Source organism: Phyllostomus hastatus, unplaced genomic scaffold (genome assembly GCF_019186645.2).
Source record: "Phyllostomus hastatus isolate PE091 unplaced genomic scaffold, TTU_PhHast_1.1 phas_contig_62, whole genome shotgun sequence".
Lineage (NCBI taxonomy): Eukaryota > Metazoa > Chordata > Mammalia > Chiroptera > Phyllostomidae > Phyllostomus > Phyllostomus hastatus.
The window spans coordinates 10760306-10785428 of NW_025333921.1; positions in this window are offsets into that span (position 1 = coordinate 10760306).

The window sequence follows — 25123 nt, forward strand, 5'->3', positions numbered from 1 at the left end:
AGAACCTAATAGACCAAGAATTGCCCATGTGAGGGGAATGCTCTGCTCCGGTCAGGCATATGAGGGAAAAATTACATTCATCCTCAAGTCACACAACTCATTCTGTCCAAGATTCTGCTGGGAGCCCAGGCTTAGCAGGGTAGGTCTGCTGGAGGTCAGAGTATGGGTCTAGTGCTTCTTCCATTATTAGAAGATGCTGGTCAGGCTTGGGAGGATGTGGTTGAAGTTTCCCCTGCTGCAGAGCCACACAACTCAGTCACTAACACCCTCTGAGTTTGTCCAGACCTCTACGCCCTGGCCCAGGCAGCTCAGTCCTCAGCAGGAATTAAGCTATGTAGGCTAGGGTTATTATATTTCTTTAGGTTGATGCCATAAGAAGAAGTGTTCCACTCAAGAAAGATGGCTTCTACAATGTGGAAGTGGGACTCAAAACAAGGATCCTAGTGGCTGTCAACTGAGCTCTCTCCCCCAAGCCACAAACCCTAGTCTCTTCTAATAGGACTCGAGTCCTCTTCAGCCTCCCTCTGCTGGAGCCTAGGGTCAGTGGCTCTGAACAAGATTTTGTGTGTTGACCCTTTAAGTGTGTGCCTGTGTTTAGCAGACTCCTGTCTCTTCCTGGAACTCCCGTCTCTCCCTGGGATACAGAATCCCCACCAGATTTCAAAGCCAGATGTTATGTGGACACCTCTTTTGTCTCTGGTGCTTTGGCGCTGGGAAGCCCAGCATGGGCTGGAGTCTCTCAGCTGCTCAGAAGGAAGCTTTGCAACTGAGATATCCCTCTGGGGCCTCTGCCACTATCCATGGGAGCAGGGCCAGCCTGTTTTGCATTTTTGCCTTCCATATCAGCCTTGATATGACTTCTTCTGAATATCCTTGGTTATAAAACTTCTTTCTGTTCATCCAGTCTTTAGTGGTATATTCAGGTTAATTTTTTTATATTTTAGTTGTAATTCCAGCTTGGTTCTGGGAGGAGGTAAGTGCACTTCCCACCTATTCCACCTCTTAGATCTTGTGTGTATCTTACTTTCCTTCTGCAACATGTATTATTTTGTCTTGATTATATACAGGAAATAAAATCAATCAGGCACTATTTTCCTTAAAAATACCTTTTGTCTGCTATTAGTTACCGGAATCACTTCAGATGCCCTCCTTTCTTCTCCAGTGTGAATTCCTGGTCATCAGAGTTTTTCTAAAGATACTATCAATGCAGTGCTGTCTGATTAAGGTTACTGATGTGGTAGACAAACAGTGGTTTTGATTGCTTTGGCAATTTATAATTTATGTACAGATGGATGTCTCAGTATGGGAGGAAAATTTATGTATTGAAATATAAATTAAAGTCAGTTCTTCAAAGATATTCAAAAGCTCCCTATAGTTGAGGAAAACAGATAAAAAGTGATAAAGTGAGACTAGAGAATAAAACAATCCATACACAGAGAATAACATGCTGCAAACAATATTCTAAAATGAATTTGATATTTTAATTAGACATTTATTACAATATTAGTTGATAAAATTATCTTTATTTTTATAAATATATCTCCTTTATACATTCTTTGTCTTATGTGCACAATTTAGGACTGCAAATTTCTTGTGTATCCAGATCAAACCTTAGTGTAAAATCTTTAAATCTTATATGTTTCATAATTATCACTGACATATACCTGTTCCTAATATACAAGTATTACCCAAACTTTGGAAATATGTAAAACTATGGAAAATCATATATTGTTTCAAAATATTTGAATCACACTAAATATACCTTTTAAAATTATTTTACCTCCCACTATAGTAATTTGCTACTTTTGTTAAGTTGAAATATTGCAAAACACTATTAGTTTCAAAAATATAGTTGAATGACTAACATGCTAAAATCTAATATACAGTAGTTGCTTCAAATTTATCATACATATACTTTTGTAGAAACACTTAATATTGAAAACTCTTACTTATTCAGGTACCACCCAATATACAGAATGAATGTGTTCATTAGGAATGAGGAATAACATTTTTAAATGACAATTATTTTTTACCTGACATTCTTTGTTATGAAAAGTAAATCAAGAGGAAAGAGTGTTTCTATATTCATGAAAATACTCCATGAAACAGGCTGACCCAAATCTTATGGGTAGAACTTACTGATTTGACTTTAAGTAATATTTAAGTAGTATTTTCTGGGTATATGAAATGTTTTTATATGCTTTATTTTACTAATACTTTCCAATTACTTCTCTTTTTTTGAGCTCTATGACTCTTTATTTAAGGTCTCATTTTGGGAACTATGATTTGAAATATTTTGAGCTGGGCTATTTGTTATATAAAGTAATAAGATTATTTATTTTTATTTATTTCCAACCTGTTTTGATGGCAGTTGTAACATGGTTTTCTAAAAGTGAAATGTTTAATTAGACATGCTAACATCTTATATATGTGAAAATTCAGTTTTTTACTTTTAAGCTGACTCTAAACATTTTATTACTTTTACTTCAGTGGTGCAGACATTTATAAATGTTAATAGTTTAACAATGCTATTGATTTTTTTTAATTCAGAAAGAAAGAGCCTTTCACCAAATCATTAAATTGCAAGTGAATGTTCTTTGCCACTCTAATTCAATTGCTCTACTTTCTGCCTAGTTATGACTTTAAAAATCAAAAGTGGGTGACCTTCAGAAAGACTTTATGGTGTGAAAGTATAAGTAGTAAAAGAAGTATATATTTACAATATTTTAAAATCTTTAGCACTTCCTTCAGCTAGTCTTCTGATAGTTAACTATGCTCATTTTTTCATATTTTGTTCTCATTTACCTCTTGTTTGGTTCAACTTTATGAAGACTATTTCTATAAATGAGTTGCTAAAAATATAGATAATTTAATTTAAAGAAAAAGAATTGAGGGGACTTACAAACCTACCTCCCATGTTCAGCCTTAAGTTATCTAATTGTATCATGTATATCTAAAAACATGATTATTGAAGTTGAAAATTGATTTAGTTCATTGAAATAATCTTTATGTTTGGTTTGTTGAAACGTGTTACATATATATGATATGTATATATACAAATTTGTCTGTGTCTGTGAGTAAATAATTATAGAGTGTATCAAATATATAATATGAAAAAGAAAAAAATAATGTCAGCATTCCTGAAAAAAATGCAGAAAGAATTAAATGAGAGAGCAGTGACTATACCAGATTGAAAACAAGTAATCTCATTACAGAATTTAAACCCTTGTGTTTTCTAAATGTTCTTTTTCTTTTAATTTCCCTTTTAAATTGGTAGCAATGTATAAAAAAGCATAAAAATTTAATACCCACCATCAGGAATCCCTCTCATCCCACCTTGCTGAGCTTAAGCCCTACTGAGGAGTACAGCTGAAGACAATTTCAGTGTTTAGAATTAACAGAAAACATGCATGCAGAGGGAGATATCTGGAAGCTGTGAATTTTAGCTGAACTTTGCCTGGACCCAGTGCTGATAAAAGCTAGCCTGGGTGTGCAGCTGGGTTCTGTCTTAATATATCCAGGCCCAGGAGAGAGAGCCACAAAATGCAAATTGCTGATAGCTCCAAACAGGTTTCTCACAGCCAATGACAGTCAGCATCTGACAAAGCCTTTCACAAGCATCTTAGCAGATCTACCTAATACATAGACACAAACACAAAAAGGAAGCCAAATGGGAAGACAAAGAAACAGGTCCCAAATAAAAGAATAAGATAATTCTCTAGAAGAAGAGCTAAATTAAATGTAGACAAGCAAGATATACAGAGTTTAGACTAATGATTATAACGATACTAAACAGCATGAAAAAAAGACATAGAAACCACAAAAAAAGACCAGGCGGCGATAAAGAATGCAATATCTGAAATAAATAATATGCTGGAAAGAATAAACAGCAGGTCAGATGAAGCAGAGGATCAAATCAATGATTTGGAAGACAAAATAGAAAAAAAAAACAAGCAGAGCAGCAAAAAGAAAAAATAATTTTAAAAAATGAGAAGAGTTTGAGAAACCTTTGGGACAACATGAAGTATAACAATATCCACATCATGGGAACACCAGAATGAGAAGAGAGTGAGCAAAGAATTGAGAACCTATTTGAAGAAAAAAAAATGACTGAAACTTCCCTAAGCTGGTAGATGGAATAGACATGCAAGTCCAGGAAGTGCAGAGAATCTCAGACAAGATGGACCCAAAGAGATCTGTGCCAAGACACATCATGACTAAAATGGGAAAGCTTAAAGACAAGGAGAGAATCTTAAAAGTCACTAGAGAAAAGCAGTTAGTTAATTACAAGGGAATGCCAATTAGACTGTCATCTGATTTCTCAACAGAAACATTTCAGGCTAGAAGGGATTGCCATGAAATATTCAAGGAGATGAAAATTATGGACCTACAACCAAGACTACTTTATCCAGCAAATTTATCATTTAAAATTGAAGGAAAAATAAGGAACTTACCAGACAAGAAAAAGCTGAAGGAGTTTGTTAACAAACTAGTACTGCAACAAATGTTACAGGGCTGGCATTAAGAAAAAGAAAAAGAAAAAGAAAAAACAGAGAAAAATATTTAAAAATTAATGGCAATAAATACATATCTATCGATAATCACTTTAAATGTAAATCATTTAAAAGCCAAATCAAAAGACATATGGTAGCTGAAGGCCTAAGAAAAGAAGACCCATATATATGCTGTCTCCAAGAGATGCACCTCAGAATGAAAGATACACACAGACTAAAAGTAAAGGGCACAGAAAAAGATATTTCATGCAAATAGAAAGAAAAAAACATTGGGGTAATAATATTTATATCTAATTAAATAGATTTCAAAAGAAAGGGTATAGTAAGACACAAAGAAGGACACTACATACTAAAGAAAGAGAACTATACTATACTACATTATGTAGTGTACCTTATGCACACTACACAGCAGCACCTAAAGGTGTGATAAAATCTTGATGAGCATAAAGGGAAAGATTGACATAAATATAGTAATAGTCAGTGATTTTAACACCCCATTGACTTCAGTGGATAGATCTTCCAAACAGAAAATGAACAAAGGGACAGTGGCCTTAAATGACACACTTGATCAAAATGATTTAATTGATATCTACAGAACACTTTATCCCAAAGCAGCAGAATATACACTCTTTTCAAGTGCTCATAGAATGTTTTCTAGGGTAAACCACATGTTAGGACACAAAACAAATCTCAATAAATTTGAGAAGGTTGAAATATATCAAGCATCTTCTCTGACCACATGTTATGAAACTTGAAATCAATCACAAGAAAAATACACAAAGACATGACAGATAAATAACATGTTATTGAACAATGAATGGGTCAACAAGATCAAGTAAGGTATTAAAAGACACATTCAGATAAATGAAACTGAGGACACAACATTCCAAAATCTGTGGGACACAGGTAATGCAGGTCTGAAGTGGGAAATTTATAGCATTACAGGTGTATCTCAAAAAAAACAAGAAAAACTCAAATAAACAATTTAGCTATGCATGCAAAGATATTAGAAAAAGAACAACAAACAAATCCAAAGGAAGGAAATAATAAAGATCAAAGCTGAATTGAAACAGACTAAAAACAATACAAAAGATTAATGAATCTAGGACATGGTTCTTTCAAAGGATAAAGAAAAATGACAAAGCTTATCTACTATTATCTAGAAAATAAGAGAAATGATCCAAATAAAGAAAATCGGAAATGGAAGAGGAGAATTGAAAACCTAAACCGAAGAAATGCAAAGGATTGTAAAGAAATATTATTAACAACAATACGCCAACATATTGGACTATGGAAAAAATGGATAAATTTCTAGAAACATACAACCTTTCAAAACTAAATCAGGAAAAATCAGATTCAATTTAGTCTGTGAATAGACAGACTAAATTAAGTGAAACTGAAGCAGAAATAAAAAACTCTCAACAATCAAAAGCCCTGGACCAGATGGCTTCACATGTGAATTTTACCAAATTCCTAAAAGAACTAACACTTCTCCTTTTCAAACTATTTCTTTTTTTTAAAGATTTTATTTATTTATTTATTTTTAGAGAGGAAAGGGAGGGAGAAAGAGAGAGAGAGAAACATCAATGTGCGGTTGCTGGGGGTCATGGCCTGCAACCCAGGAATGTACCCTGACTGGGAATCGAACCTGCGACACTTTGGTTCGCAGCCCGAGCTCAATCCACTGAGCTACACCAGCCAGGGCTCAAACTATTTCATAAAATTCTAGAGGCTGAAAAGCCCACACTCATTTTCCAAGACCAGCATTATCCTAATTCCAAAACCAGATAAAGACTCTACAAAGAGAGAAAATTATGGGCCAGTATCACTGATGAACATAAATACTAAAATCCTCAACAAAATATCAGCAAATTGAATACAGCAATGAATCACAAAAACCATACACCATGATCAAGTGGGATTTATCCCAGGAATGAAAAGTTGGTACAATATTTTTAAATCAATAAATGTGATATATTGCATCAACAAAATGAAGGATAAAAACCACATGATCATATCATAGATGCAGATAAAGCATTTGTATAATCCAGCACCCATTTATGATAAAAACTCAGCAAAGTGGGAATGGAGGGAATGTATCTCAAAACAATAAAGGCCATTTATGACACATCCACTGCCAGTATCATATAATGGGTAAACTACAAGTCTTCCCCTTAAAATTGGGAATCAGAAAGGGTGTTTACTTTTACCTCTTATTCAACATAGCACTGGAAGTACTAGCCATAGCAATCACAAAAATAAGAAATAAAAGACATCCAAATTGGAAAGGAAGAAGTAAAACTATCTTTATTTGCAGATGACATGATACTGTGCATAGTGAACCCTAAAAGTTCCACCAAGAAACTAATAGAACTGATAAATTCAGTAAAGTAGCAGGATACAAAATTAATATTGAAAAATCAGCTGCATTTTCATATGCCAACAATGAACTATCAGAAAGGGATATTTAATAAAATCCTACACAATTGCTTCAAAAAATAAATATTGAATACCTAGAAATAAAACTAAACAAGGATATAAAAGGTTTGTACTCAGAAAATTTTAAGACGTTGAAGAAAAAAATGAAGAAGATACAGATAAGTGTTCCTAGCCTCGTGGCTAGGAAGTCTTAACATCAATAAAATGTCCATACAACCCCAAATAATCTATAGATTTGAATTATTTCTTATCAAGATACCAATCATGTATTTCACAGGAATAGATCAAATATATCAAAAATTTATATGGAACCACAAAAGGCCCCATACAGCAACAGCTATCCTGAGAAAGAAGAACAAAGTTGGAGGATTCATGCTACCTACTATCAAACTATACTATAAGGCCATAGGAGTCATAACAGTATGAGACTGTCATAAAAACAAACACATAGATCAGTGAAACAGAATAGAAAGCCCAGAAGTAAACCAACACTTTTATAGTTAATAATACTTGACAGAAGAAGCAAACATATCCAGTGGGTTAAAGATAGTTTATTCAATAATAGCTTTGGAAAAATTGGGCAGATATGTTGAGAAAAATTAAACTTTTGTCTTCTTATGCCACATACAAGAAAAAATTCAAAATACATTAAAGACTTAACTATTAGATATGAGACCATAAAAAGAAGAAAACACAGGAAGCAAAATCTTGGACATAGACTATAGCAATATTTTATCTGATATATCTTCCTAGTCATGGTAAACAAAAGAAAAAATAAATGGGAACTACATCAAACTTAAGTTTTTGCATATCAAAGAAAACCATCAACAAAATAAAAATACAACCCATGAAATAGGAGATCGTAGTCTCCAATACATCTGATAAGGTGTTAATATCCAAAATTTATAAAAAGTTATAAAACTTAACACCAAGAAATCAAATAATTCAATTACAAAATGGGTAAAGGACCTGAATAGACACTTCTCCAAGAAGGAGATACACATGGCCAATAGACATATGAAAAGATGCTCAACGTCACTAATTAATTTGCAGAGAAATACAAATTAAATCTACAATGAGATATCACTTCCTACTATTCAGAATGGCTATGATCAATAAATGAACAAACAAGTGCCAGTGAGGATGTGCATAAAAGGGATCCTTTATGCACTGTTGGTGGGAATGGAGACTTGTACAGCTGCTATGAAAAGCAGTATGGAGATTCTTCAAAAAATTAAAAATGAAATAGCCTTATGCCCCAGAAATTTCACTTCTATGAATATATCCAAAGAAACCCAAAATACTACTTTGAAAGAACATAAGCATTCCTATGTTGATTATAGTGTTATTTACAATCACCAAAATATAGAAGCAGCCCAAGTCCACCAGTAGATGAGTAGATAAAACAACTATGGGACATTTACACCATGGAATACCACTTGGCCATGAAAAAGAAGAAAATTTTACCCTTTGCAACAGTATGGTTGTTCCTGGAGAACATTATGCTGTGATATAAGCCAGTCAGAGAAAGACAAATATCATATAATTTTACTCATATAAGAAATCTAATGAATGAACTTTACTAACAAAGAAAATGGGGACAGACTCATAGATGGAGAGCAGAATGAAAGCTGTGGGGAAAGGTTAGCGGGTGGAGGATTTGAGCAAAAAGGAAAAAGGACTCATGGGCGTGGACAACAGTGTGGTGATTACTGGTGTGGGGGAGGTTATAAGGAAACTAAATGGTAATGGAAAAAGATGTAATAAAGATTAAAAATATAAATTCTATCTAACCCCCAAAATTCAATACTTTAAAAAAAAGTTCATCATTAAAAACTTAGAATTAATGCAATTGTGAATTCATTCCATTTTACCGAGCACCTGTGCTATATGAGATGTGTTGGTACGGGCACTCTAAAGATGAGGAATAATTCATCTGGCTCTCAAGATTTTTACCACTAATGATAAAACTAAAGTGGGTTCTTTATGAAATTAACATTAATTAATACTGATTCCTAGAGACAGTATTCCCCTGAAGAGATGACAGTCTGTATATTAAAACATTAGCTGTTTTCTATTTAAATATCCCATGTAATTACAGAATTATGATTTCCCAGTACATATTAGTCCACTCTGACTAAATTTTTTAAAAAAAATTTTGGTGAGAGGAATGAGGATTATTCTGTGACAACTGAGGTTCTAATCAGTACATTTTTAATTCTGTAATTTCCCTAGAGTTTCCAACATTTATCCTGCAAAGATTATTAATGACCACCAACTTTCATCTAGTTTCAATTGAACAAAAATAATTGACTATAGGTTGCTTGCTTAGTATATGTAAATGTTTATTTTTGCTAGAACTCTATATGCAAGTATTTGCATAAATTTTGCTTTTATATTGTTAAGCTTTAGCAATTAAAATCTATAGAATTAAACTTTGATATCTACAAGTAAATAAGTTGAATTGTATTCTGATTAAATTAGAAAATCCTAATTGCAGTTCTCCTGACATTATGCAAATCATTTATCTATTTCTTTACTAGTTTGTGTTAATTCAAATGGAATAATGTTGTACACTTTTGAAGTGTAAGTCCAAAATATAGCTACTTCAGGTGTCAAGGTACATGTAATTTCTTTTGTGATGCCTTTCAGGATTCTTCACTGTAAATTTGGTTGTAACTTGTAGGTCCTCCTTTAATATCTTGTGTTTCTTGTTTTTTATTGCTTATTATGCTTTATTTTATGCTTTGCAAAGATGAGCAATTCACATGTCTTTACAATAGAATCTCTTCCACTTATTAAACAAAAAATGATATTAAAATGTCAATATTGTGCTTTTATATCTTTTACTTTACAGGCTATATTAACTGTTACATTGAATTATGAGACTTCTGATTGTTGTTTGATAATAATGGCTTAATTTAAAAATAAATGCATATGTAAAATAATCTGATATTAAATTGCATCTAATTATGCCTAAATAACTTTACATAGCATTTAGGTTTGCATATTTTATTTTCAAATGTTTAATATTTAATGTTTTGAGAGAGAGATAAACATTGATTTGTTGTTCCACTTATTTATGCACTCATTGGTTGATCCTTGTATGTGCCCTGACCTGGGATCAAACCCACAACGTTGGAGTATCAGGACAATGCTGTAACCACCATAGCTACCTGACTAGGTCAGGTTTGCATACTTTAAATGCTACATAAATATATACAAAAAAATAAAGGAATTAAGTAACTAAAAAGTTATTCCAGAAATGTAGCATTATTCAGTTTTCATTCTTTTATGGATTATTTGTATTCAAAGACATGGACATTGATAAATACTGGGAACTATTACAATGAACACTAAAATGTCAACAGAGGCAAATGATCATTTAGTGCAAGCCAAAGACCAAATCCCATGTGGAAAATTATTTGGAAAGATCAGTATGTAAGCTTGTATTAAATAATTCTGAATTTTGAATAAAATAAACTCACTGAAAAGATGTCAGAGTTCAGATATCTGACATTCATGTTTGCTGCAGTAAGTGAACAAATTAATTGGCTCAAAACAGGCAAAGGTGGGATGAAGAACATATATACTAACAGGGTAATTTTAAGCATTAAAAAAAATCACCCATCACATGTTTTTTGTTTATAAAAAAGAAGCACATTGCATGTATCAAAGAGACATAAACAAAGTTATCAAGGATAACTTCCAGTCAAGATGGTGGCTGAGGATCAAAATTACAACTGTAATATAGAACAGCTATCACTCAGAACCATCATAAATTGAGTTGAATGGAAGTCTGACAACTATGGAATTAAAGAAACCACATCAATCAAAATTGGTAAGAGGGGCAAGGAAGAAGAATAGACTGGTCCCATATCCACATGTGGTGGATAAAAATTTGGAAGGGATCTCTTGGGAGTGAGGAGTCCCAGCCCCCTACCAGGCCCCTAGCCCAGGGTTCCAGTGCCAGGAAGATTAAGTCTCCATAACTGCTGGCTACAAACACCAGCAGGGATTGACTCGGTGGAAGAAACTTCTGGAGTCCCAAGCAGTTCCCCTTAAAGAACCCACACACAGATTTACTCAGATTCACTCTCTCTGAGCTCTGCTCATCACCAGTGTAGCAGCTTGAATGGCATGAGTGAGTGACATATGGGGAAAAACTGAAGTGTCCGGCATCAAGGGAAGAGCTGGGGGACAGTTATCTCTGAGACAGAAAGGTGGGCAGAATCCATTGTGGCTTTGTGAGCCCTCCCCCAACAAAGCCACAAAACCTGCAGGACTGTACCATATCTGAGATTCCATCAACCTGGCCAACACTGTTTGCCCCACCCTGGAGATCCCCTGAGACTCTGCCCTACCCAAACTGTTAACCATGACTTTTCCATATGAATTGCTAGTCTTGGCTCATGCTTCACAACTTCCTAAATCTTATTAAGCAAGCAACAGCTGGCCTCAGTGAGCCTCCAGCACCTGTAATTCTTGCTAAGTGGCCCAAAACACAGCACTAGCAGCAGCCAGTCTAGATTCACAATTTGGCTTCACCTGGGAATCTTCAAGCCCAGCACAAGCAGCAGCCATCTCAGACTGCTTTATAGCTCATGCAGGGTGGTCCCTGGCAAAACACAGGTTGCGGATGACCTAGCCAGCACCACCTAAGAAATCCCAGTGCCTGCATACCCAGTGGACATTACAGATCACATTGGAACACCACCACCTTGTCCTTGCACAGCTAACCTTCTACAGAAGGTGGAGATTGGTGGTCAGTGGTCACAGCCAGTTCTTTGCAGCTGACTGGCTTAGGTAAATCCCTTCCAATAGCAACCAAGGCTCAACTACAAGAAGAGGGTGTATCAGCCCACATAAAGGGTGCACCCCAAGTACTCAGCTTGATTGATAGGGGATATGTGCCACTAGACCCTACAGGACATCTACTACATTAAGTCACACCAACCAAGACATGGAGTCAAAGCAGCTCTACCTAATACATAGAAACCAACACAGGTAGGCTGTCAATTTGAGGAGACAAAGAAACATGACCCAAATGAAAGAAGAGATCACAACTCCAGAAAAAAAAAGAAACAAAATGGAAATAAGCAATCTATCAGACGCAGAGTTCAAAACACTGTTAATAAAGATGCTCAAGGAACTTAGTGAGGACCTCAGCATAAAAAAATCCTGTCAGAAACAAAGGATACGCTAATTGAGATAAAGAACAATTTAAAGGAAAATAATAATAGAGTGCATAAAGCCAAGAATCAAATCAATGATTTGGAAAATATGGGGGCAAAAAACAACCAATCAGAACAACAAAAAGAAAAAAGAATCCCCCAAAACTCGTGTAAGCAGCCTGTGGGAAAAATTCAAGCATTCCAATATTCATATCATAGGGGTGCCACGAGGAGATGAGAAAGAGCAAGAAAATGGAAATCTATTTGAAAAAAAAATAGAAAGAAAGCTTCCCTAATTTGTTGAAGGAAATAGACATTCAAGTCCAGGAAGCACAGAGTCCCAAACAAGAAGGATGCAATGAGGCCCATGCCAAGACACATCATAATTAAAATGCCAAAGTTTAAAGATACAGAATCTCAAATGCAGCAAGAGAAAAGCAGTTAGTTATACACAGAGTGTCCCCATAAGACTATCAGTTGATTTCTCAAAAGAAACTTTTCAGTCTAGAAGGAAATGGCAAGAAATATTCAAAGACATGGAAAGCAGTGACCTACAGCTAAGACTGTTCTACCCAGCAAAGATATCTTTCTAGAATTGAAGATATCTTTTTAGAATTGAAGGACAGATAAAGATTTCCCCAGACAAGAAAAAGCTAAGAGATCATCATCGCCAAACTATTATATGAAATGTTAAAAGGATTTTTTAAGAAAAAGAAGATCAAAACTATGAACAATAAAATAGCATTGAATACATATCTTTCAAAAATTTAATTTAAAAACAAACTAAGCAAACAAGGAGACAGAATCTTGGATACAGAGAGAGTTTTGATGGTTGCCAGATGGGAAAGGGGTGTAGAGAAATGAGTGAATAGATGAAGGTCTTAAGAAGTACAAATAGGTATTTACAGAATAGTCATGGGGGTGTAAAGTACAATATAGGAAATGGAATAGCCAAAGAACTAATACTCATGACCCATGGACATGGACAATGGTGGGGGGATTGCCTGAGAGAGTGGGGTTTGGTGGGTACAGGGCACAAAGGGGAAAAATTGAGACAACTATAATAGCATAATCAATAAAATCATTTAAAAAAGAAAGTTATCAAGTCATACCATAATATGTTTACTAGTTGGAACAACCAATGTTGAATACTCATCACACTGATTGTTATTATAGATACAAAATTTTACTTATTTTTATTTTTTATTGTTGTTCAAGTACAGTCATCTCCATTTTTCCCCTCCACTCCCCCTTGCACTACCCATTCCAACCTCCCACCCTCAACCTTACCCTCCCCTTTGGCTTTGTCCATGTGTCCTCTGTACATGATCCTTGACGACCCTTCTCCTTCTTTCCCCTGTGGTTGCCCTCCCCCTCCCTTCTGGTTACTGTCAATTTGTTCTTTATTTCAATATCACTGGTTATAATTTGCTTGCTTGTTTGTTTTGTTGATTAGGTTCCATTTATAGGTGACAGCATATGGTATTTGTATATATACATAATTTTAGATACATTTAAAATACAATATTGATATATGTGGACTCAGGTTTGGAAATGTAATTGCTAAGACCCTTCCCTTATAACTCCTGAGTCTCCCTCAAAGTCACTTCTTGCTCCCTAACAAGGATAAGCAATCAGATTGCCTGGGTTTGATGTCAGACTTGTATACTTACTCTGTAACTTTAAACTCTGTACACTCAATTTCCTTCTGTGTAAAGTAATTTTTAAAAAATTTTAATAATAATGTCCATAGCATAGGTTTCTGAAAGCATTTATTTAACTAAAGCTCTTAGGAGAATATCTGGCAGACAAAAAATGCAATGTAAGTGCTCATTAGCATTTTCCCACTGGCAATACTTTAGTGTAAGCTGGTAGGATCTTCAAGAGCTGTTTCTCATCATTGGTACTTTGGTACACCCATGGTGTACACACACACAGAAGCAGCACAGCTGCAATTTTGAAAGTCTAAGATGGCATGTTTATCCTGTCTTTTTACCAGTAATAACAAACTTTTGTAAGTTGTTAAAGGACTAAATTCTTATTCAGAGAAATAGTGGGCAGTATATTAACAAAATTTCTAAACTCAACTTTTTGGAACTTCTTAACAAAATTTCTAAACTCAACTTTTTGGAACTTCTTAACATATATTTATATTCAGTTTGAGATACGAATCAGATTTTCTTGAGTTTGAAAGTTCATTCACTAAATGCTGCTTGTTTGCTAGCAGAAGTGCAGTTCTTTCATATGTTTGGGCTGAACAATGATTAAGTTACTAAGATCAGAAATGACAACTTCCCTTTTCTGCTGAAGCAAACAAATAAATGAAAATTACCCCCTCCGAAAATTGCACAGTAGAGTTACCAGTGGTACAATCACAATGCCAGATCCACATATTTCTTCCTGACAATATTCTGGGGAAGAAAAGCCTTAAGGATTTTACAGCTATGTAGTAATTGTAAGAAGACAGCAGCAGAAAAAATGACAGGCTGATGGAGTAACCTTGAGCTGAGAACCATCTGATAGTTTCACGGTTTTTTAATTTTCATAGTATTTTTTAAATTTAGAAATAAATAATCTCTTAAGCAACTTTTGCTTTTATTACACCATAAGAGAAAAAATAATCCAAGTTGTTTGTAAGGGGTTGGTGTGGGGTAGAGAGGAGGATTTCATATTAAATCCTGGAGCTAATTCCTTAGCATTCAGCCTAAAGAAAAATCACACCATCTCATGGCTGGATCACTAGAATAGCCTTCTTTATTCTTGACCACCTTTAACACATTATTATTTTACTTTGTCCTCTTTTTTCTTTAGAACTATTTTTTATCTTCTGAAAAAATTCAAACCTACATAAAATTTGTAAGAATAGCACAATATACCTCTATATTCTCTTCAATTTGATGATTGTTAATATTTAGTTTACTTGTTTCCTCACTGTCTCTTTCCCCTACCCCATGTTCCTCCACTGCCTCCCTCCCTCTTGTATTATTTGGGCTTTAGGTACAGGCTTATTGACGGTTCTTCCCTAAAGAGTTCATCATTTATTTTTGAGAACTAGGGCATTCTCTTATATAACCGCAATACAGTCATCCTGCTCTGAGAATTTAACATTGATAGACTACTATAATCTAGTATATAGTTCATATTCAAATTTCTCCAGTTATCCCAATTTTTTATAGCTTTCTTTTTTTCTTCTCCCAGATTTAATCAAGGAAAAGTCTCTATATTTGATTTTCATGTTTTCAAATACATTTTCCATATGCAGCCAGAGTAATCTTTTTAAAGCTCCAAATATATTATGACATCTCTTTGAATCTTTCATTTCCCCTAAAATGAAATACAAACCAGCCCTTAGTTCTCCAGTTTCTTTTCATTTATTATCCACTTCAAATTATTTTTCATTGATATTGAATTAACTTATTTTTTTCGGAAATCACCATGACCTCTGTTGGGTCTATGGCATAATATTCCTACTATTAAAGTATTCTTCTACCTTAATTCCTCTCTTCACTTAGCTGACTCATCCATGTTCTGTGGGTCACACCATTGCTAGTTAAAAGCCTCCTCTGCCAAGAACAGACTGTTTTTGGTGTCCCACTATGTGCTCACATAGCACCGTGTAGTTACAGCCAATAGAAGATTTATCACACTGCTTTGAGTTCACCAGTTTACTTACTAGAATCCCCATCCATATTATTGAGTTTCTTGAAGACAGTGACTCTATAACTTGTTTACCACTATATTCGTCTATTGAGTGTTTCTCACACAGCTGGTTCAATAAGTGTTGAGCAATAGGATGCACTAAATCATAACTGCTACTGTGAACCCCGGGGCTAAGTCTGGATAAAATTATAACTGAGTGACCTATGTGAGTTCTAGGTTATTTCCAAGTTAGAGACAGGAAGAAAATTTTAGTTATTACAGTTATCTGGGTTTTTTAAATGTTTTCATGATTTAATTTATTTTCTTTATCAGTGATGGGGTATTTGTATTCACATTTGTAATGCTGGAATATAAACAGAGTTTCAGTTGAAAGCTCAGGATCTGAGGCCTCTCCAAATTCCCACCTATTGGAGATCTGTTTTCACATCCAGACAATAATGTTTAGATTTAAAACTTGTCACCAAAGGTTAAAGATTCTCAGAAAAATATGGCTATCATTAATTAAAAAAAACTAATCTGTGCAGATGAAAATGGTAAAATAGGGAGATAGCAGGTTGGATATTGAAATGGGCAAATTTTAACACACAACTCTGATTGAGTTTAACTAAAATCCATTCTTTCAAAGGAATACTTTCAAGAATTTGTAAAACTGAGGTATATTTACTATTTAGGTCTAAGCAATAAAATCATCACTTTTAAAAGTGAGCAAACTGTTATTTTGAGTTTACATTTTTCCTGATTTTTAATCTTTGCTCAATATATAGCAGGGGAGTTATTAAAGAATATTTGCCTAATAATAATTTATGAAAAATCATTTTGAGGAACTGAGTAACCTTCAGGAAATTACTATATTTGCTTTCTTAAATCTATAAATAAACACTTAGCAAAAGTGTAACAAATATACTGGTTTTAGAAAATAAATCAGTCTTGAAATATATTTTTTCTGGGTAAATGTAGAACATCCATACCACATATTTGTGTTGCCTTCTTCTGAAATTTTATTTTAAATTGAATTGGTAGATGCAATAAGTAATTAACTAATTAAAACAATCATGTTAGATAAATAGCCAAATGTTTCTTTGATACTTAAAACATATTACTAACAATGTAAATGATATATTTATTGTTCATGAAATAAAAATTTATTTTATTTATGATAATTATGCTCATCATATTTACATCTAGTATACCAAATATATACTATTTAAAAAACACATTAGTATTTAATTAATATATCTAAATACAATTAAGTAGTCAATGAACAAAGTATAAATATTCGTAATTTTGTATTCAAAAATAAACAAATTTATCAGTCTTGAGCATAACATATTTACTAATTTACTCTACTTCAGTGGTTGAGCAGTTGTCTGACTATGCTATTGATTCCACTCTCAGATTGCAAAATTAATGAGAAAGTAATTTTTAAAAGCTCATTCTTATTTCTTTGTTACTTTTCCTCACTGTGTCTTATGAATAGTCACTGTTTACTACATTTAACAAAGATAAACTGATGAAATGTTAAATTCTTCTAATGTATAAGTGATATCAAAATCTGAATGATAATTTATTTGAATCTATTTAGATATCTACACAATGATTTATTTTTATTTTTTATCCTCACCTCAGGACATTTTTTCATTAAGAGGGAGAAACATTGATTGGTTGCCTTCCTGTACACATCCCAACCAAACCCATAGGATCGAACCTATGACCGAAAGGTCTACAGGGTGATGTTCCAACCAAATGAGCCACAGCAGGCATGGCTGTACAATGATTTTTTGTGAACCCACTATGTTATTCCATAATTTATAAAAGACGTGATTTGAGCCTGAAAATTTTTGATAGTTTCCACAGTCAATTCTGATTTCTAAAAATCTATGTAAGACTCTGTTAGGCATCATCTCTTTAACCCTATTGAGTTACTAACTGAGAAGGTTAATTTTAAAATGAAGAACTAAAGTTAGACCTAGGTGGAGGACAGTATTTGATTTGGAGACGTGACAGGATTAGATAGAGTGATTAGTGATCTGTAAATATCCAGTTCGATTACTTAGGCTGCACTCAAGTTTGTTTCTCTTGCAATGAAGTTTCAGATGCATAATGTAAAAGAGAAAAGCAAATCATAAAAATGCATATTACAGAAAAATGTAAACATGGTAAAAGAAAACTAACAAATGAGTATAAAAGTTATGTTTAGGAACAGGAAAGATATACTCACCAGGTGCTAACATGGCCTTTTGTTTGAATCTATCTTTACCTCAAAGGTAGACCTGCTTCAGGGCTATAGATCCTTTCACCCACAGGACATTTTCATCTGGTTATGTCTTTGTAATTCAATTTTCTTTATATCCTAAAATAAATTATTGCTTCTCTCTCAAAACTCTCCTCAGGGAATTATATCACCATTCATCTGGTCTAGTATTTCCCAGACTCTTCAGAGAAACACAATTGCTTCAAAAATGTTAGATTTCTCATTGGGAGAAAGATTTGTAATCAATGTTTGGTAAGTAACATGAGAAGATAACAATATAAAGAGCTGGCAAACTGTTCTGCTTAATAAATTTTAAAAATCCTCATCATAGCAGAGTCTAAAAGACAAGATCCTCTTTAAAATAGAGATAGTGAGGAAGTCCTTTGTGAGGTTTGCTGCCACTTGTAGGATAAGAAATGCTATTAAGTTTCTACATCCTTATCTGCATAAGACAATGACATCACCCTTCTCACCACCCAAGCCTTCACTGAAGCTGGCTGCTGTGTGTGTATATATGTGTGTATGCATGCATGTGTGTATGAATGCTGTTTTGGAGACTTTAAGTGAAATGGAAGTTTCATGGATACTAAAAAATTAGAATAACAGATGACTGGATATCATGGGTGATAAACTAAGATTTGATTTTTTAAAAAAATTTAAAAAACAAGGTGACAAGTCAGTTACATCAGGAACTATTCTACCCTTTCCTTATATAGCAGTTAGTTTACTTTGCCAAAGTGCAACATTTCCACAATTGCACATATCTATGAGCGGCAAATAAATAATGAAAACATTGACAGAACTGGAGATAAATAGACAGCAACACAGTAATAGTAGATTCAATACTTGCACTTTCAATAATGGACAGAACAACCAGTTACAAGAGCACTTAAATAGCAGGTCTTCAACAATCGCATAAACAAAAAAATTGAGCCTAACACATATACAGCACATAGCGCACCACAACAGCAGGATATGTATTCTTTTCAAGGGCACAGGGAATATTTTCAGGAAAGTTTATATGTCACAAAACAAATCTTAAGAAATTTAAGAAGATTAAAATTGTGCCAAGTTATTCTCTGATCACAGTGGCATGAAACTAGAAACACAACCAGAAGGGAAACTGGAACAAATATATGGAAATTAAAACACTCTTGAACAAATGCATAATATGCAGAAAAATTCTTGAAAATGGCCTGTGGATGGCAGCATTTTCGTATTCCGGAAAGATAATGATCTCAAGTTATTTTCCTTTCTATGATTCATGTTTATATCTCGCCTCTGAATCATGTATAAAACAACCAGCTGAGTATATATTGTCAGCTGGTAAGCACTTTTTAATGAACCAGACCTCACTTTTGTTTGAACACACATCAATGTTTATGGTTTTGTTTCAGAACACCACCAGAATAAGGATCATTTTGGCCAAGAGAAAATTAAATCATCCAGTGATGAGAACTTATGAACAAGAATAGGCATCTCTAATGGTTCTGTAGCTTATTTTATCTGTTGCTGTATTGCTCCTCTACATAGCATGTTGTGAAGTTTATGATTTATTCATGAAGGCACTGTCACTACTGAGGAATCGTACTCTAAACCACTGAATATTTTGACAAACCCCATTAAAGGAAGGCACTAATAATCAAAATATCAAATATTTACAGATGATATTTTATTTCATCTCTTGAATAATTCCTACCAATTATCGAAGTTGAAACACAAGAAAATACCAATATGAAATAATTTTTGAACTACAAAATGACAACTTTATATTATTAAATTTACTTTAACAGATTTCAGTCTGACCAATTCTGGTGATTCTTAGTGTTTCATTTCAGTATGAGAAATCTGTAATAATAGAAATGTTCTTTGAGTAGGAGTCAAAAAATTAATCTTGCCATGAGAAATAATGAGCCAATTGTGAAAGTAAAATTGAGGTTTACTTCACAAAGACAACATGTTTTTTACACAGCAACTGAGGGGTAGAGAGGAGGGGAGAGATTGAAGTTATCTAACATGCCTTTTGTTAACAGGTTAATAAATACTTTGTTGATTTACACAGAGTTTTAGATTCTAGAAAACAAGTAAAAGTAGTTGAATTAACTCCCTGAGGTTGCTGTAAAAAAATACCACAGACGTGGTAACTTAAAACAACAAAAATATATTCTCTTATAGTCCTGGAGTCTAGAAGTCTGCAATTCAAAAAATCTATTCTATTCTTTTCCTCTTGCAGCTTCTGGTGGTTACCCAGCTTCTCTGACTTGAGGCCAAACTCCAATCACAGTCTGTTCACACTGGCTCTCTTCTGTGTCTGTTTTCTCTTTTCTGTGTCTATTATAAGGATACTTGCCATTGGAGTTAGGGCCTACAATAAACATTAAGATGATATCCTCACCTCCAGATCCTTACCTTAATTCCATCTGCAATGACCATTTTTCCACATAAGGTCACATTAATAATTTTCTTTAGGTGATTGGGATGTAGACTCATCTTCTGGGGGCACCATTCAAACCACTACATTAGTACTGAATTTCTCTTAAAGGAACTGAGGTGATCTTAGGGAAAAAGAAAGATTATGATACAATTTAGTTTACTTCTACTTATAATTCACCACCAGGTAACTTGAGTTCTAATGAAGTTCTTTATTCATTTCCACTCTCCAAGAAAAAAATAAGTATTTTTCAGACTTAGTATACTCAGTATACACAGACTTAGAACAAATAAAAGATGCTAGAAATGCATTCTCACCTCTACCATGTAATCTGCTGGGTCATGAAGAATTTGGTTCATAATGGGATAAGGATTTTGCAGCAGAATTAAATCTTTATCAAGAAAGTCTATGAAGAAAATGTTAGCTGAAAAAATAGTATGCTTAGAGATATATGTGATTTACATTCTGGTATGAACTCCCTACCTCTTAGCAGACTGATGATGATTAACAGAGCCAAACTATGTGTACCATTGTTCTAGTGGGTTTTCTAATAAGGTTGTCTTGTGGTTTTCCTGTTCTTCAAGAGGAGAGAATGTGCTTTTTTTATGTAATCATGATAAAGGGCTAAATATTGTACAGCTATTATAGAATGGACCCAGGGGTTATGGGGTTCCTTTGACACTGGATTTTTTTGCCTGCCACCAGGGAACTGGAATTAAGTCTCTCAGTGACAGAATTTAGTTAAAAGGAAAGGAACTATTTATTCAAAAGTCATACAGCTTTAGAGTAATGACTTAATGTTACTGTCAAATACTCAAAGTCCCTTAAAACATCCACAAACATATACAGTCTTTCCTTCCCCCTTTACCCTTGCAGGCCAGTCTTGGGTACTGTATCTCAGGGGGAAAAAAGAAGAAATCTATAGCTCACTTCCCCCAGTTCCTCTGTCATCCTGTGCTTAGCTGGCAGGCCTCCTATTGTTCCCAGGGCCATCAGCTATGTTCCCAGGATCTCCAGTCCTTAATCCAAACCCATGTGGCACCTTCTCATGGCCCACCAGCAAGAGTCCTTTCATCCCTTTCCTTCCCTGCAAGGTATCACATCATCCCCATCCCTAGTCCTACATTGTTTCTCCCGTTTCCTAAGCTGCTGGTAAAGGGAGACTCAAAACTGCATGGTTAGTCCCCGCATGGTTGCCATGTCTGGCTTTAAATCCTGTTTCAAATCTTCCTCTGCACCCCCATTTCCAACTCCTCCCACAACCAACCACACCTGCCAGCATTCCCATATTTTTCCAGCCTTTCTGGGCTGCCATAATAAGTCTGGGCAGGCATGGCCTCCTGTTGTGGAGCGAACCATCTCCAATCTCTCATGCAGGCACTGTAACCAAGGGGAGCTGCCTCCCAGTTACATCATGAATTAAAGTCACTCTCATCTCCCTGGCTGAAAGTCTGGCCACTGCTACTTAGCATATTTATGAAGTTAGCCAGCAGTTATAGATATGTTAAATAACTATTTTTGCATATCAGGTATGAAGCTGGCCAACTGTTACTATGCAAAATAACTCTCATTGGCCCTGCTCCATGTGTCTCATCCCACAGTTCAGACTTGTGGGGGTGAAAGTATCCTATAATTTTCTATTTCCTGGACACCCCAATTCTGGACCCCATTACAATCCCTCTTTGCGGGGGGCTCCAGCTGAACCCTGTTACATAGCCATTTAATTCTTGAGATTAATATGTAGATAACCTCTAAGTTTCCATATTTTGACTTATTAAGAAAGTAATCAACCTGAACATTCAGTTTTATTGGTTTTACTATGCAGTTTTATATCTAACTTGGTATTTTAAATTTAACTTTCCTTTCCCAATTGGATTTATTAATCCCTCATCCTCAAATCCTATCTTGTTTTTCTACTGATTCCCAAATAATAAGAAACTAAAAATTTGACATTAGTATTTGTACAAAACAGTCACTTTTAATAATTTGAGAACCATGTATTTTACATTCCCATTAATATGAGTCCAATAATCTGAGACTCTCTGGAAACATTTGGATATAACCTCCCCTCTTTCAATTACTAAAGGTATTTTTAAATTTGGGGCCTTACCCGTAAGAGATTATCACCAGAAACAACTTTTTTTTGTTGTTTATACAGTGCTTTATTTCCATTCCCTGTACACATATTCCACATTCAATTGTCAAGAATACACAGTTATTTACTATACAGCTGCTCAACTTTTAAATATGCCATGGAATTTGCTACAAATTTGGGTTGTTCACCTGCATCTGCTTCTTTTTTTTGGCTTAGTTTTTTATAGTTGTTCAAGTACAGTTGTCTTCATTCCCCCCCACCATTCCCCCCAACCCCAGCCATCCCTACCTCCCACCCTTGATTCTAACCCACTTTGGTTTTCAAAAATAATGGTAAATTTACAGATAGAATTCCATGCAGCAGAAAGAAAGAAGGAGCTTCTACCCTTTGCAACAGCATGGATGAAACTGGAGAGCATTATGCTAAGTGAAATAAGCCAGGCAGTGAAAGACAAATACCATATGATGTCACCTGTAAGTGGAAACTAATCAACAAAACAAACAAGCAAGCAAAATATAACTAGAGACATTGAAATTAAAAAGAAACTGACAGTGACCAGAGGGGAGGTGGAAGGAGATAATGGGGGGAAAAGAGGAAGGGGTTTTCAGAAAAAAACAAAAAAAAAACCTTTTTTAATCTATCTATATGGAAGCAAAACTACTGTCAGTGACATTTGCTCTTTTTATTATCCTGCAAAGATCTTCCCTTCTGAAGTCACAAGATACCTTACTACATCCTAGCTCAGAATACAATGTACAGTATACCTAATTTTTTCTCTCTCTTTTTGAACCTGAACCAGTTATGTATTTGGGGGTCTCTGGCTCTCTCATTTATGTGAGGTTCCATGCACACATATGAAATTAAATGTGCTTATTTTTTAAAATTAATCTGTCTCATGTAAATTTAATTATTAGACTAGCTCAAAAAATCTAGAAGCATAGAGGAAATTTTCTTCCTCCTACTCTATTACTATGAATTACTTCACTCATTTACTTCACTCAATTACTTCACTCAGGCATTGGGCATATTTTACTCTTAAGGACTAACAGATTGAAAAGGAATATGAAGAAAGACAACCACGATTATAGTAATAAAATGGGTAGACGATAGTTTCAAAACCAATGACTGAATGTAGGAGGGATTCCTGATTCAAGGTGAAGCATCCACAATTTCCCTGGGAATGTGGCTCTTCAGGCAGTTGGAAAGGGCAATTAGGAATTTAGTCACTGAGGAATTCTTCTTAGCTACTATTTACCAGTCTAAAGGAATGGTGATTTGTCAGATAAAAAAGCCAGAACTCTGACACCTTAGTCTTTTCTACCCAGATCTGGCATGGCCTGTGGAACAGACACAAGGCAGCTAGGTTACCTATAGAAGCTAAGGATCTGCAGGATGTAGGAAATGGTACTTAAGGGTAAGTCAGAGGCACCTAGGCAACCATTTATCTTTTTATAAAATATATTGGCAGTGTGGTGGCCATTATTCCCATACTCTTATCGAAAAACGTCTTAAGTGATGCTTATGTTAGAGTACATTTCAGACTCAAGTAGGTAGCTTGTAAACCAAGGGGTGTCAAAACTAACTGTGATTATTGGAACTTCTTGCCTTCTGAGCTATTGTCCTTTATCACAGTAAGTAATAAACTCAGCTTTGTCATATTAACATGTTACCTTGGTAATGTTTGGGCAGCAACCACTGGACAAGATTCAATGGTGAAGGAATATTTCACAATCATGATTTAGCAAGTTCATAAGTAACATGGCTTGGGCCTTGTTTTAGAGATAGGGTAGGACTTTCATTTTTCATTTTGATTTTTTTTTTTTAGTCTGATTTTTTTTTGTCTGATTTTTTTTGAGTCGTAGAATGATGGGTTTTCCTGTGGAATAACTTTTGTGGAAATACAAAGCAAGTTATGAAAATAGAGAACAAGCATTTGTTGTTGATGTTGTTATTGGCATAATGATTCACTGATTAAAAGGGAACTGTTGTTCAAACAGCTGGACTAGCATCTCAGTGTGTGGTTTGCTCATAAGCCCATGAACACTAAGAAATTTCTGCTCCTACTAGATAAGGATTTTATCTTTTCCTAATCATGAAAGATATGTTTTCATTAGCATATGGAGTGAAATACAAAGGCTCTATTTTTAAATAAATGAAACAATTTGTCACTGCGTGTGACAAGACTTCCTCCCTGTGATAATGAATACTTGTATAAGAGAGGAAACTGCAAAGAACTGGGAATTGAAGTACAAAGTAGGGAGCTGAATCTCACCACATTAAAGACAGAGCTTTTGCTTTTAAGTGTAAATGTACCATTTACTATGTCCCCTGGTGAAATAATGGCATTGTTAATTGTGTATTAACTATGACCTTGAAAATCATGAGGGAATATGCAGTGCAAAGGAGAGAAATAAATTAGACTTAACAACAAAAGACTTTCTTTCATTTAAATTATCTAAAGTAAAAGAAATCATTAAGATTTTGAAAAATAAACTAACTCCTTTTCTAATTATCAAATAAGCATTTCCATAACTAATTGTTTGCTTTACAAAGGTAAGT